Here is a 12355-nt window from a genome sequence, read left to right on the forward strand (position 1 = left end):
AGAATTCTCCTCTTGTATTGTTCACATTTACCCAAGGCTACCAGGTAGACCCTGGGTTCTTGAGGGTGGTGGGGGGGTCGCTCTATATACAATGACTACTCCCTTCAAAATAAAAATGGGAACCTGGGCTCTGACGGGTATCTTTCTGCTTTGTTGTCTGTTTGCATCAACACTCTCCGTAAATCCAAAGCATGGTGGCCAACACGCGCAGACTCGCAGAAACTCCCTGACAGCGGCCAGGACAGACCTGAAGACCCAGCCACCATTCCCCTCCTGAAGAAGTCATCACCTGCAGTTGGCCCTGAGCTGCTCATGGTGGCAGGGGCTTGTCTCTCGGTTTCTTATCCCAAGGGCCTGGCACTGTGCCCAGCACATGGTACACTCTCAACAGTTACTGAATGAATAAATGTTCTTCCTCGAAAAGACAATTACAGGTCTGAACTTCATGACTCGGTCTTACTTAAAGAAGAATTTGGGTCAGGGCATCAGATGTCAGTCCAGATCTGTGACGTTGCACAGTTACAAAACCTCTCTGAGCTACGTTTTCCATGTCTACTTGCTTACAGGATAAAATGAATATTTTGTCCTTGGGATAAAATGAATGAGTCATGAGGAATGCCTAGGACAAGCTGGCATTTAGGACATCTCAGTTTCCTACTCCCTTATGGCTGCAAACACCAGTCTTCTGGTTCCAGGGAAAATGAAGATGTTCTTACCAGGGGAGGGGAGGTTGGTTGGTGGGCAGAGAGGAAACCACTGCTCACTCCAGCTCTCACAGATCTGGAAGGTGTAGTACAGCGCGGACTTATGTCACTACACTTCATCGGCCCTGCTGAATGTAATGACAGGAGGAACACCATCTCTCCAGCTCCTGCAGGCTAGGTGCTCCGCTGGGCACAGGGCATAAACTGAGTCAGGAATCAGAGAGTACAGCACTTTGCCCAAGGCCACACAGCCAAGAGTGGCAAAGTCAAGCCTTGGCTGAGAACTGAACCAAGGTGCCTGGGCTCCCCCAACCCCCTGTGGCATCTGAGTCATAGATTTCCTTTTAGGAAGGCCACCAAGAGGTCCTAGTGAAGCCCGAATTAGACAGGCAGTCAGTATAGATAGGTAAATTGAGTCAGGTAGGATCTAGGGGCCAATTTTGAGTGAGTCTGAGAAGTTGGAGACTGTCCCTTGAGGAATCTTATCAAGAACCTGCCCCTGCTCCAACCTGTTGCCAAAGTAACCTGTCCCAGGAATTGTCCCTCCCTACAGGGAGCTAAAAGGTTGTTAATGTGTCCTTGGCTGCTCCATCCTGCCCTTCCCCCTTCAGCCCACCTGTGTCCCACCTTTTGGCCACCCCACCCAGCATTCCTGGGCCTAGCCCTGTAAGCAGGAAGAAGAAAGGTAAGGGGAAGAGGGCAGGAGAGCAGAGGAAGCCTAGGACATATAAAAAGGGCGGAACACCTCGCTTCTTGGGGTACCAGCTATGGCCCCCTTCTCCCTCCCGGGAGAAGTCTGTTACCCCTTTTTAAATAAACCCTGCTTCATAAGCTTGCCTCGGCCGGCTTCTCTAATGTTCAGACTGCAACATGTGAGGAAGCAGGACTCGGCACCGATAACCAGAGGTATCACTAGGTAGACTTCAGCTGTGTCAGAATCTAATTCATGCCCAGGTGGAGCTGCGTGGGAAGCTGGGAGATGGAGTCTAGTCAGGGCCCGTAGCCAGATACTGGGGTTCATTTATTAAGAAAATGGGGAGCATGACACTGGGTGGCCAAGAGCAGTCTTGGCCACCCTTGCCAAGGTGTGCTTGGCGGCCCTGGCCAGACTGACCCTGCCTGGTGCTGTGCCTGCGAGGCCTTCCCAGCAGCAGCCTTCGGACGTCTGCCTGGACAGGAGCATGAAGAGTCCTGAGTGGGGAATCTGGTCTTGACCCCCATTCAATTCCTCTCCAGGCCTCAACGCTCCTGTCTGTCAAATGGGAATCGAGATGCACAGATTTCTAGCCCAGTCCGAGAGGGTTCTATCACAGGCTCCCTCTGCTACGGCCTGCTGTCACGCCCTGCTCTCTGGGCCCCAGTGTCCACATTTATTCAGGGAACAGTTTGGGTGGGTGATCTCAGGTTTCCCCCAGGTGTGCCACCCAAGGGCCTATAGTAACACCAAAGCCCCTGCCGGGCCCCGGCACCACAGGTGACCGTCCATTTCTCAGCTCCCTCTTGGCCTGTGGTCTGGAGGCCATACTGGTCAAGGTGGGCTAGGTCACACTGCAGCAAAAACCACCCTGAGGTCTGTGGCTTCGAACACAGAGTGGGTTTCCCCACATACCACGTTCCACCGAGGACTGGCAGGAGCCCACACCTTACTCCAGGCCCCAGGGTGATGGACATCTGCCATCTCAGAGGCTGTTGGCAGCATGGCAGAGGGAAAGGGGTCTCCATCTGGCAATTAAATACTTCAGCCTGAAGTGACAAATATCACTTCTACACCATTGGCCAGGTGGCCCCACTGACAGAGGGGTAGGAATGTGCCACCCAACCACATGCACAGAGGGTGACATTAAAGATGACCCCAGATCTTGTTCCTGGTTGTCTGCCAGGTGGAGGGTCGGGGAGAGCTGCACGGAGCCCTGCTGGGACCTACCCGAAAGAGCTGACTGCGCATGGCCTGTGGTACCTGACTGACCCCCAGGCTGCTGTGATCTGATGTTGGTGTCCCCTCAGAATCCATCCACTGAACCCTAATCCCCAAGGTGGTGGTCTGAAGAGAGGGTGCTTGGGGGAGGTGATTGAGGGTGAGGCCCTTATGAATGAGGCCTTGGGAGTTTGTCCTTCTGTCAGTCGTGAGATTGCACCAGAAGGCCCCCACTGCCATCCGTGCAGCAGAGACTCCTTCAGTGTGGGTTTCCCAACCTCGAGAACCGCGAGCACCTTCTGTTGTCCATAAGCTGCCCTGTCTGAGGTATTTTGTTCCATCAGCCCAGAGAGACTGAGGACACAGTCCCAGCCAGGAGCTGCAGTTCCTAGCTCTAACAAGCGGGGCAGTATTTCCTGCCCTGCAGGCCTTTAGTGAAGGTGACTAAGGCACAGGAGAAACAGCTGGGCAAGGCGTCTCTTCACTCCCAGCAGCCTCTGCGGACGCGGGTATTTCAGGGGAAGCCATTTGCTTTCCTGAGCCCTTGGTGAATTTAGGTGGGCAAGTTTGAGACTAGGAACTTGGTAGAGGGGTTTGGAAAAGGCTGTCAAGATGGAGGGGACTTTTGTGCTTAAGAATAGGTTCCCAGGTTTTCTTTGGGGTGACTTAATTTGGAACAGTTTGGGGGGAATTGACAAAGGTGGGGGCCTCCAAGCCTCCAGTGTCTGCCCCCACGTAAACAGAAGATTTGGGGGTTCTTGTGAAGTTCACACGATAGGGGGAATGAAAAGAGCATATTTAGTGACCTCCATGGAAAGACCCCCTGTCCCCAAAGGTGAAGGCCAGCAGGGGTGAGGTTCTACAGCTGCTGACTTGCTCTGAGGTGAGCCCCAGCTCCTCACACCTTCAGCGACCCCCTTTGTTGACAGGAGTGGGGTTTGCTGAACACTGCCTGCTGCCTGTGTCACCTAGGGCATGTCAAAAGTGACCAGTGGACACACAGGCCCTGTGCTTCCCTGGGGCTGGGGTGGGAAGAAAGCACTGCAGAAGCCAAGCCCCTCTCCTCTTCACAAAGCCTCAGTAGCCAACCCCAACCAGCCGCCGCCACCCCTCCCCTGAACAGACAATGGGGAGAGGGCTACTGCGGAAACTTCCTGGGACCAGGAGCCATCTCAGCCATCTAGGTGAGCGTACCGACTTGCAGATTAGACAAACTGAGGCCTGAGGGAATAACAGCTTCCCGTAGTAACCCCACCAGTCCTGCGTGGCCCCGGTGAGAAGCCTCATCTGCCTTCCTAGGACTTTAGAGGAGGGAGACAGGCCCAGGCTGGAGGGGCCCTGCTAGAGGCCACACAGGTTCAAGGACTCCACATCCATGTCTCCTCCAAGTGCCTGCTGGGAAAGTTGCCCACCCCTTTCACCCGCTTTCGGCCTTTTTCTGGGGAGATACAGCATTGTCTGAGAAACCTACTCAGGCCCAAACCCTAGGCCCAGCTGTCCCCTGCCTGCTGGCTGGAAGCAGCATTTTGAAAGCCAGTCCTGACGGAGACTTAGTGCCAGGACAGATGTGCTCTAAGATTGTCAGCGTCCTCTGTGGGCTACCTCGCTCAACCCCAGGGGGCCATCAGGTGGGCCCCTCTGTTCTCTGTTTTTCAGAGAGGAAGGCAGGTGACTGGGACTCAGTCTTGGGACAGCAGTCCAGCACATGCCACCAGGCGGATGCAGGCAGTCAAGCAGGGCTGGGTTTGGGGAGGGGCCAGGGCCACTTTCCCAGAGGCCTCAAGGAGCGGCCACTGCCCCACACAGGAAGGCCAGAACAATGGGCCGGCAGTGGCAGAGGCTGGGGTTCCTGAGCCTGGGGTGGGGCGCAGGGGAAACCAGGTTCCTGCACAGGGGACTCACAGCAGACCGAGCCACCAACATTCCTGAGAACCTGTGTGCCCGGGCCCGTGTTCAACACTGTGGAAGGATCATGCAGATGCCCTATTATTGCCACTCTACAGATGAAATGGACACACGGAGAGTTTAAAGTAGAATGCTCAAAGTAAAGAGTGAATGTGAAATTTGAGCCCAGGCAGACTGGCTCCAAATTCCATTCTCTTAACTACATTAAATTGCATATATTTGTTTGCAAGGGAATTAACAAATAACAATTGGGGGTTCAGAAAGGTGACTTCTGGATCACCCACCTCAGGTCACCCCAGTGTGGGAAAGAGTTCTTATTAGACCACCTGTCAGGGCAGGAAGAGCTTACAGAGGGCATATAAAATGAAATCTGGTTCTATCTGTTGTAGTTTAGATCTAGATGGTCACCAGCCTGCGCTGCTTTTGGGAGGCTGCAGAATCTCTAGGAGGTGGACGAGACGGAGGGTCATTTGAGTGTGCCCTTGAGGTGGATACTGGGAATGCCCCCTACCCCTTCCCCCTCTCTTTTTCTCCTCCCTCTTTTCCTTCCTGGCCACTGTGAGGCGAGCAGCTCTGCTCTTCTAAAGCTCCTCACCATGATGTTCCACCTCCCCATAGGCCCAAAGGGAAGGGAGCAAGCAACCATGGACTGAAACCTCTGAAACTATAAACCAAAATATATCTTTTCTCCTTGTAAGTTGATTATCTCAGGCATTTTGTCATAATGACAGAATATTGGTGCCAAGAAGTGGGGTCAGTGCTGTGACTACAGCTTAGGGTGTGATTCAGAAGCCTTTGAAATTGGTTTGCAGAAGTTTGGAGAAACAGGCTAGAGACAGCTGAGAACTTAAGCAGAACTTAATGGGAAGTTCTTATGGGAGCTCAGAAAAACAGGATGCTGAGTGTAGACAGTAAAGTCCAGATTCATGGGTTTTCAGATGGAAGTGAGGCCTCCGCTGGGAATTAGAATAGAGGCCATTCTTATTGCATTCTAGCAAAGAATGTGATTGTATTTATTTAGTCCATGCCCTGAGAGTGTGAGACCGAGTTGATGGTGTGGTTGCTGAAGAGATTAGTGTTGTTAAACAGAAGCCAAGTGCTGGGTGTGGCCGTGCACGCCTGTGATCCCAGCAGCTCAGGAGGCTGAGGCAGGAGGATCAGAGTTCAAAGTCAGCCTCAGCAAAAGCCAGGCGCTAAGCAACTCAATGAGACTCTGTCTCTAAGTAAAATACAGAATAGGGCTGGGGATGTGGTTCAGTGGTTGAGTCGAGCACCCCTGAGTTCAATCCCCAGTAACACTGCCCCCCCCAGAACCCCCCCAACACAAAAAAAGGCCAAGGACTGGGTGAGGTGGCACATGCCTGTAATTCCAGCAGCTCAGGAGGCTGAGGTGGGAGGATCACAAGCCATCTACACCAAGACAGTGAGAGCCTGTGTCAAAATTAAAAAATAAAAAGGCCTGGAAATGCAACCCTCAACCCCCAAAACAACAAAAAGGAGAAGAAGAAGAACACAGAGAAGAGGGAGAGGAAGGGGAAGAAGAGGAGAAGGAGAAAGAGGGAGAAGGAAAAGGAGGAGGAGGAGGAGGAGCCACCAGTACTGTGCACCAGACGACTTGAGCCTATCTCCGGAAGACAGCCAGGGACCATCATGCTGGGACAGAGGCTGGGACAATGAAATAAATCCCTGGGTGCGATAAACTAGGATTCCCCTGTAGCATGGAATTTGCTTTTCTTTCCTTGTGCTCTTTTCAATAGTCCTGTCACAAGACTTTGACACACACACACACACACACACACACACACACACACACACACACACAGGATGTTTGCAAACAATGAAATTGTGGCCTGGGAAAAATCTAAATTAACCTAACTTCACTGATTTTTAGTCAAATTAAAAGTCACTGATTTTGGAGTCTCCCGGGGCGACCTGTGATTAGCTTGCCCTCAGCTGTTTTGTGGATAATACCTTGGCCATGTGGGCTGTGATGATAATGGTTGCCTAGGTTACTTTTCAGCGACAGGAAGACCACATTTGCTATAAACACTGACTCGACTCTCCACCTGGTCTTGTGATGTCTGATGGGCGACTGGAATAGGATCTCTGTCTTCATATAGTGTCTGTCCCTTTGCCACCTTAACTTTAGAGTCTGGTCTTACTCAGCCCTGTGTGCAGACATGTGTGTTTTCTTCTACCTGCCCTTGTGCCAGCTATAGCTGCCCAAGCTCCCAGGTCCTTCCGCCCTGTTGAAAGGCTCAGCTTGAGCCACAGGCCAGGACGCTTGCACCGGACCTTGGTGTTGTGCACAACAGTGGGGGTCCAGGTCTCATGAAGAAGAAACACCTTTTGGAGCTGTGCTCTGGGCCAGCCGAAGTGGAGTGGAGTGGGCCAGGCCGTAGCCCACCCCAGCAAATCAACAGAAGCCTGCACCTCCCTTCAGGGGGCATCCTGGCCGCCCTGTCAATCAGTGCCGGCTCCCTTCAGCTGAAGCCCACTTAAAGACTCAGCTGCACACTCATGCTCACTTGACTCAAAGTCGTTTGTGTCATCACCCAATCAGATTTCTCATCGCCGGTATCTGCAAGACTCCTCCTACTGCAGATCTCAAGACTAAAGCTTGGGAGGGGAGCCCCAGAGTGCCCTGCTTGTGCAGCCCCCCGCCCAGAGCCCCCTTTGGGCATTAGAGGCAAGCTAGAGGCGCTGCATGGAGAAGTTAGACCCCCCACACAGGCTGCTGTCCTTTGGGTCACCTGAGCTGCCACGGGGGTGACCCTGACATTACCTTTCTAACCCCCAACTGTTATTACATTTTTTTCATATATCTACATAATTGTTTTTGAAAGATGGCTCTTTGGACTCACCCAGCACCCATTTCCCCTTTTTATGTAGCTGCTCCCAATTTTCCTCTGAGGAAGCCTCTCCTTCCTTGCTTCTGACTCCAGCAGAAGGACGGACAAGGGGAAGCCCTACGTTCCATTCCACTCCCAGACTTGGGAAGAAGTGAGGGGTCATGTGACCCTGTTCCAGTCAATGGCATCAGGTGAAGGACTGCCCAACTGTGGAGAGTCTGGAAGCTTCCAATCTGAGAGGCTCTGAGGCTGCCTCCCTTGAACATGGAGCCCCCCAGCAGGTGGAGCTGGGCGAGCGACAGCTCAACAGGGCCCCACCCCGCCCCAGTCCCACTGTGCGCCAAGAGCCCTGATATCCCTAGCCTAATTCTCTCTTTAGATCAGAAGCCAGCTTGTCACAGGTTATGAAGGATCCATTTCTGTTTTCTGTAAAAACATTAGGATGTCTGTATGCCTGGACATAAGCTGATGTTGTAAAGCTGCTTGGAATGCCTGCCCGTGCCCTGAACTCACCCATGCCTGGTTTTCCCTGACCAGATAACAACCCTTTCCTAAACCTCATAAATCCTGGCCTTCCCTGGCCAGACAACGACCCTCTCTGAGGCTCTAACAACCTTCATAAATTCTGATGTTGGGGCCAGCAAAAATGTAAACCAGCCTTTGTGTTATGATCGTCAGAGTTTTGTTATCTGTAACCCCCCTTTGTGTGACTTTTGGGCTATAAAGCTGGGCTGCAAGAAAGCTGCGGTGCTGTCCTTGGCTCCCACAATTTTGTTGGGAGAGGCATCCCAGCCAGGCGAAATAATAAGCTTGCTTTAATTTGATTTTATTTGGAGTCAATGGTCTTTACTTGCGTCGTGGTCTAACAGCCCCTAGAGAAATGCCTTTCACCCAACCAGTTTGAAGTGGGTTTTCGTTGCTCACAGAATCCTGTTTGTTGAACTTTCTTGATTCTGACACCATTAATTCTAAGTTGAGTTTTAAAAAATCTATTTAATATGTTTCTTAGTTTTTTTTTTTTTAAAAAAAATCAGTTATGTCCTTAAAATAACTGAAAAGGTGGTGTACACCTGTAAACCCAGCAGCTCAGGAGGCTGAAGCAGGAGGATCCCAAGTTCAAGGCTAGCCTCAGCACCTTAGAGAGGCCCTAATCGACTCTGTATCAAATTAAAAAATAGGAAGGGCTGTGGATGTGGCTCAGTGGTTAAGTGCCCCTGGGTTTAATCCCTTGAACTAAAAGAAAACAAACAAACAAAAAAAACTGAAAAGAGGTATTTTTGTTTACAAAATTGCATAGACTCACTGTTCTCTTGGGTAATAATGACCAAAGTTCTTCACATCTAATCTTTTTTGGCAGCTACATTACCTGGCTGCTGACTATCAATCTTCTGTATATTCAATAATATTTATTTTCACATGGTATCATTTTAGAAGTCATTTTAAGTGAGAAACTGGGCTGAATCACAGCACTGAATCACAATTGGGCAGCAGACGATGACCACACCTTGCTGGCCCTCCACCTGCTGGCTGACATCCTCATTCCAGAAATACTAGGCCAGTATTAAGGGGAGGCTGTGAGTCAGAACTAGTTATGAACAGAGTCACCACTTCTAGGAGACAGTCACTGAGCCAAGCAGAACAGAGATGTGACTTTAGAATGTCACTCCTCTGCTTCCCAGTCGTCATATTTATAAATGAGAACAATTGTAACTTCATTAGTAACTTCTTCAGTTACTTGTGGAGTTTAAGTCTCTAGAGAAAAGCCAGGCACCATGACGCATCGCTGTAATCTCAGCTCCTTGGGAGGCTGAGGCAGGAGGACTACAAGTCCAAGGCCATCCTGACCAGCCCTGGCAGTCACAGCCCTGTCACCGGACTCCTCACATGGTCCTCATACTTCAGTGCTTCTCCTCTGGACATCCATCCCCGAACCTGGTGGGCTCCGGCCTCTCCCAGGCCACCCACCCCCAGGCCTGGTGGCAGGAGTCTCAGTACTCACCTAGCATTTCGGAAGTGGACACTGTAGTCAGGGAGACGTGAGCCTGGATCCTGCGTGTGTGTGTGTGTGTGTGTGTGTGTGGTGCAGGGCCTTGCGCATGCGAGGCAACCGCTCTACCAACTGAGCTTGCCCCCGCCCCGGGCGCCTCCTTTTACCACCTCTTAGCTGTGTGACCTCCCACCTTACTGAGCCTTGGTTTCCTTACCTGTAGAATGGGTGCTGAAAGTATGGGGTCCGGTGAAGTCTCAGTGAGGGTGGACCGTGGAGGGCTGAGCACAGCTTGGCACAAACTCAGCCTCCAACTCAGTGCCCACTTGGATCAGATCTCTTTCCCGCTTTCCCTCGCTCTATGTGATGTAATTATTTTCTTTAATAACTGTGAAGGAAAATGAATAATGCAGGCAATGTAGAAATGCAGGCAGCAAAATATTTCTTTTACAGGATTTCACATATTTTGTCAACAAAAAAACTAAGTGAATATATATGTATATATATTTTATAGACCTTTATTTTATTTATTTATATGTGGTGCTGAGAATCGAACCCAGGGCCTCACACATGCCAGGCAAGCGCTCTACCACAGAGCCACAACCCCAGCCCTAAGTGAACATATTTATTTATATTATAACATACAAAGTAATGAATTAATACTTTTTTAAAAGATATAGAATATTTTAATGGTTCCTGAAAATTTCCTCAGGTTCTTTTGCAGTCACCCAACCATTCTATTATCTGACAAATGCTGATCTGTTAATCTATCACAAAGAGGTCAGTTTTGCCAGTTCTAGAACTTTGTATAAAAGAAATCACACAGTATGTGCTCTTCTGTGTCTATCTTCTTACATTCGGCATGTTTGTGAGGTTATCTAAGCTGTGCATATAAATAGTTAAGAATTAATACTTTCAGCTGGGCTATCTGATAGCATATGCCTGTAATCCCAAGGGCTAGGGAGGCTGAGGCAGGAGGACCCCAAGTTCAAAGCCAGCCTCAGCAACTAAGTGAGGCCCTATGCAACTTAGCGAGACCCTGTCTCAAAAATTTAAAAAGGAGTTGGGGTTGTAGCTCAGTAATAGAGTACTTGCCTAGCGTGTGTGAGGCACTGGGTTGGATCCTCAGGACCACGTAACAAATTAATAAATAAAATAAAGATATTGTGTCCACCTACAACCAAAACCAATTTTTTTTTTAATTAAAAAAAAACCTACGTGCATGGGTAGTGCAAGTGCCTTATTGCTGTAATCCCCCCTCCGAGTCTGAGAACACTGCTGTCGGTCATGTGCTGATCCACGTGGTATGATCACCTCGTTCCTTCTTGCTATTATTGCTTTGAACAAAGAGTTATTTATAGATCAGGTAGGTATACAAAGGAGGAAGATTTTACTTTACCTTCTTTATTTCTTTGTCTCATGTTCTTCCTCTTTGTGGAGGTGAATTTCTAACCTCCATCATCGTCCTTCTCTCTGAGGTATCGCTTTTTTTTTGGCAGGGGTGCTGGGGCAGTGCTGGGGATTGAACCCAGGGCCCTGGGCACACTAGGCAAGTGCTTTACCACTGAGCTACATCCCCAGCTCTCCCTCATCTTTTAAGGACAATTTTGCTGGATGCAAAATTTTAGGCTTTTAACAATAACAACAACAAAAATTTCCCCTTCAATATAACATTTTAAATATTTTATTTCCCTCTCTTCTTCTTGTTTTTTCTCGCTGAGTTTCGGAGGTCCTCACGGCTGAGGCTGGCTTTGAACTCACGATCTTCCTGCCTCAGCCTTCGGAGCTGCTGGGATTGCAGGTCATTTCTCTCTCTTCTTGCTTGGATAGTTTCAGGGGGGCGTCGGGTATGATCCCCCTGTTCCTCGATGGGTGTAGGTAAGGGGTTTCTCCCTGCTGTGGCTTATGTCAAGATCCTCTCTTTTCCTTTTGTTTTCTGCAGTTTGAGTGTGAAACACTTAGCTTAAACTTTTTGGTATTTATCTTATTCTGTGTTTTCTGAACTTCCTGAGTTTGTGGTCTGGTATCTATCATTATTTTGAAAAACCCACAGCCATTACTACTTCAACAATGTCTTTTTCTCCTTCTTCTACAATCCCCATTGTGTATTTACCCTTTTTATCATTGTCCCACGGTTTTTTTTTTGTTTTTTTTTTTTTAACAAATGTGGTAATTTCACTATTTGGTCATACACTGGCAACTCTTTAACATCGAGAGACTAGATGTTGCAAATTTGAGACTCATCTGTCCTTTAGATACACTATATACACAGAAAAACAAGATGCAGAAAACTGGTGTCTGAAAATGTCCAAGTGTGAACACACTAACATATTACCTTTTGCAATTGCTTCCCTCCCGCCCCCTCCACATCACTGAGCAAGTACAGACAGTACCATACTGCTCACAGAGGAGGTTCAACCATTCCATTCCCAAAAGACAATCTTTCATTTGAAGTTTAGCAAAAAAATATTTACGGAGTGATATTGTACTACCTCTACCTATAACACATATCGGGCACTTCTAAACATCTAGACAGACTAGATATTTCAAGTAGGGATTCAATTTGTCCACTCTGTACGACAGTCTTGACTACACTGCACACATGTAACAATAGTTCTAATTTGAAAATATCTTCAAAATATGAGCATTCTGGCCCTTCACCCACCCGGTGGGCTATAATGCTCAAATTTTCAGAAGACAATCCTTCCTAGGAATTTTATAATTCTACTTTTGTCATACACTGGCAACCTCATTAACATCTAGAAAGACTAGATGTAGATTAGGAGGACTCATTTGTCCTTTATATACACTATGTACAGAGCAAAGAAAACAAAACCCATAGACATAAGGTACGACTCTTGGCTCACGGTGAGCACACCGGCATTAGGACCAGAACACAACTCTGTACCTCAACAGGGGGTTGGCTATTGCCCCCTCCAAAAAAAGGTTTTTTTTTCATAAGAATTTTAACAAACAAAAAAAAAATGGGGGT

General features: G+C 48.9%; 1 protein-coding gene across 1 annotated transcript in view; it reads right to left on the reverse strand.

The window, feature by feature from the left end:
• Sdcbp2 (syndecan binding protein 2) overlaps nucleotides 1-7405 on the reverse strand; it is a 28513-nt gene extending 21108 nt beyond the window's left edge. The window contains exon 1 of the mRNA XM_048811175.1: nucleotides 7389-7405. The gene's annotated coding sequence lies outside the window, so the exon portion shown is untranslated. The remainder of the gene's footprint in view (nucleotides 1-7388) is intronic.
• Between the last annotated feature and the right edge of the window lie 4950 nt (nucleotides 7406-12355).

The sequence above is a fragment of the Marmota marmota genome, unplaced genomic scaffold (genome assembly GCF_001458135.2).
Source record: "Marmota marmota marmota unplaced genomic scaffold, marMar, whole genome shotgun sequence".
Lineage (NCBI taxonomy): Eukaryota > Metazoa > Chordata > Mammalia > Rodentia > Sciuridae > Marmota > Marmota marmota.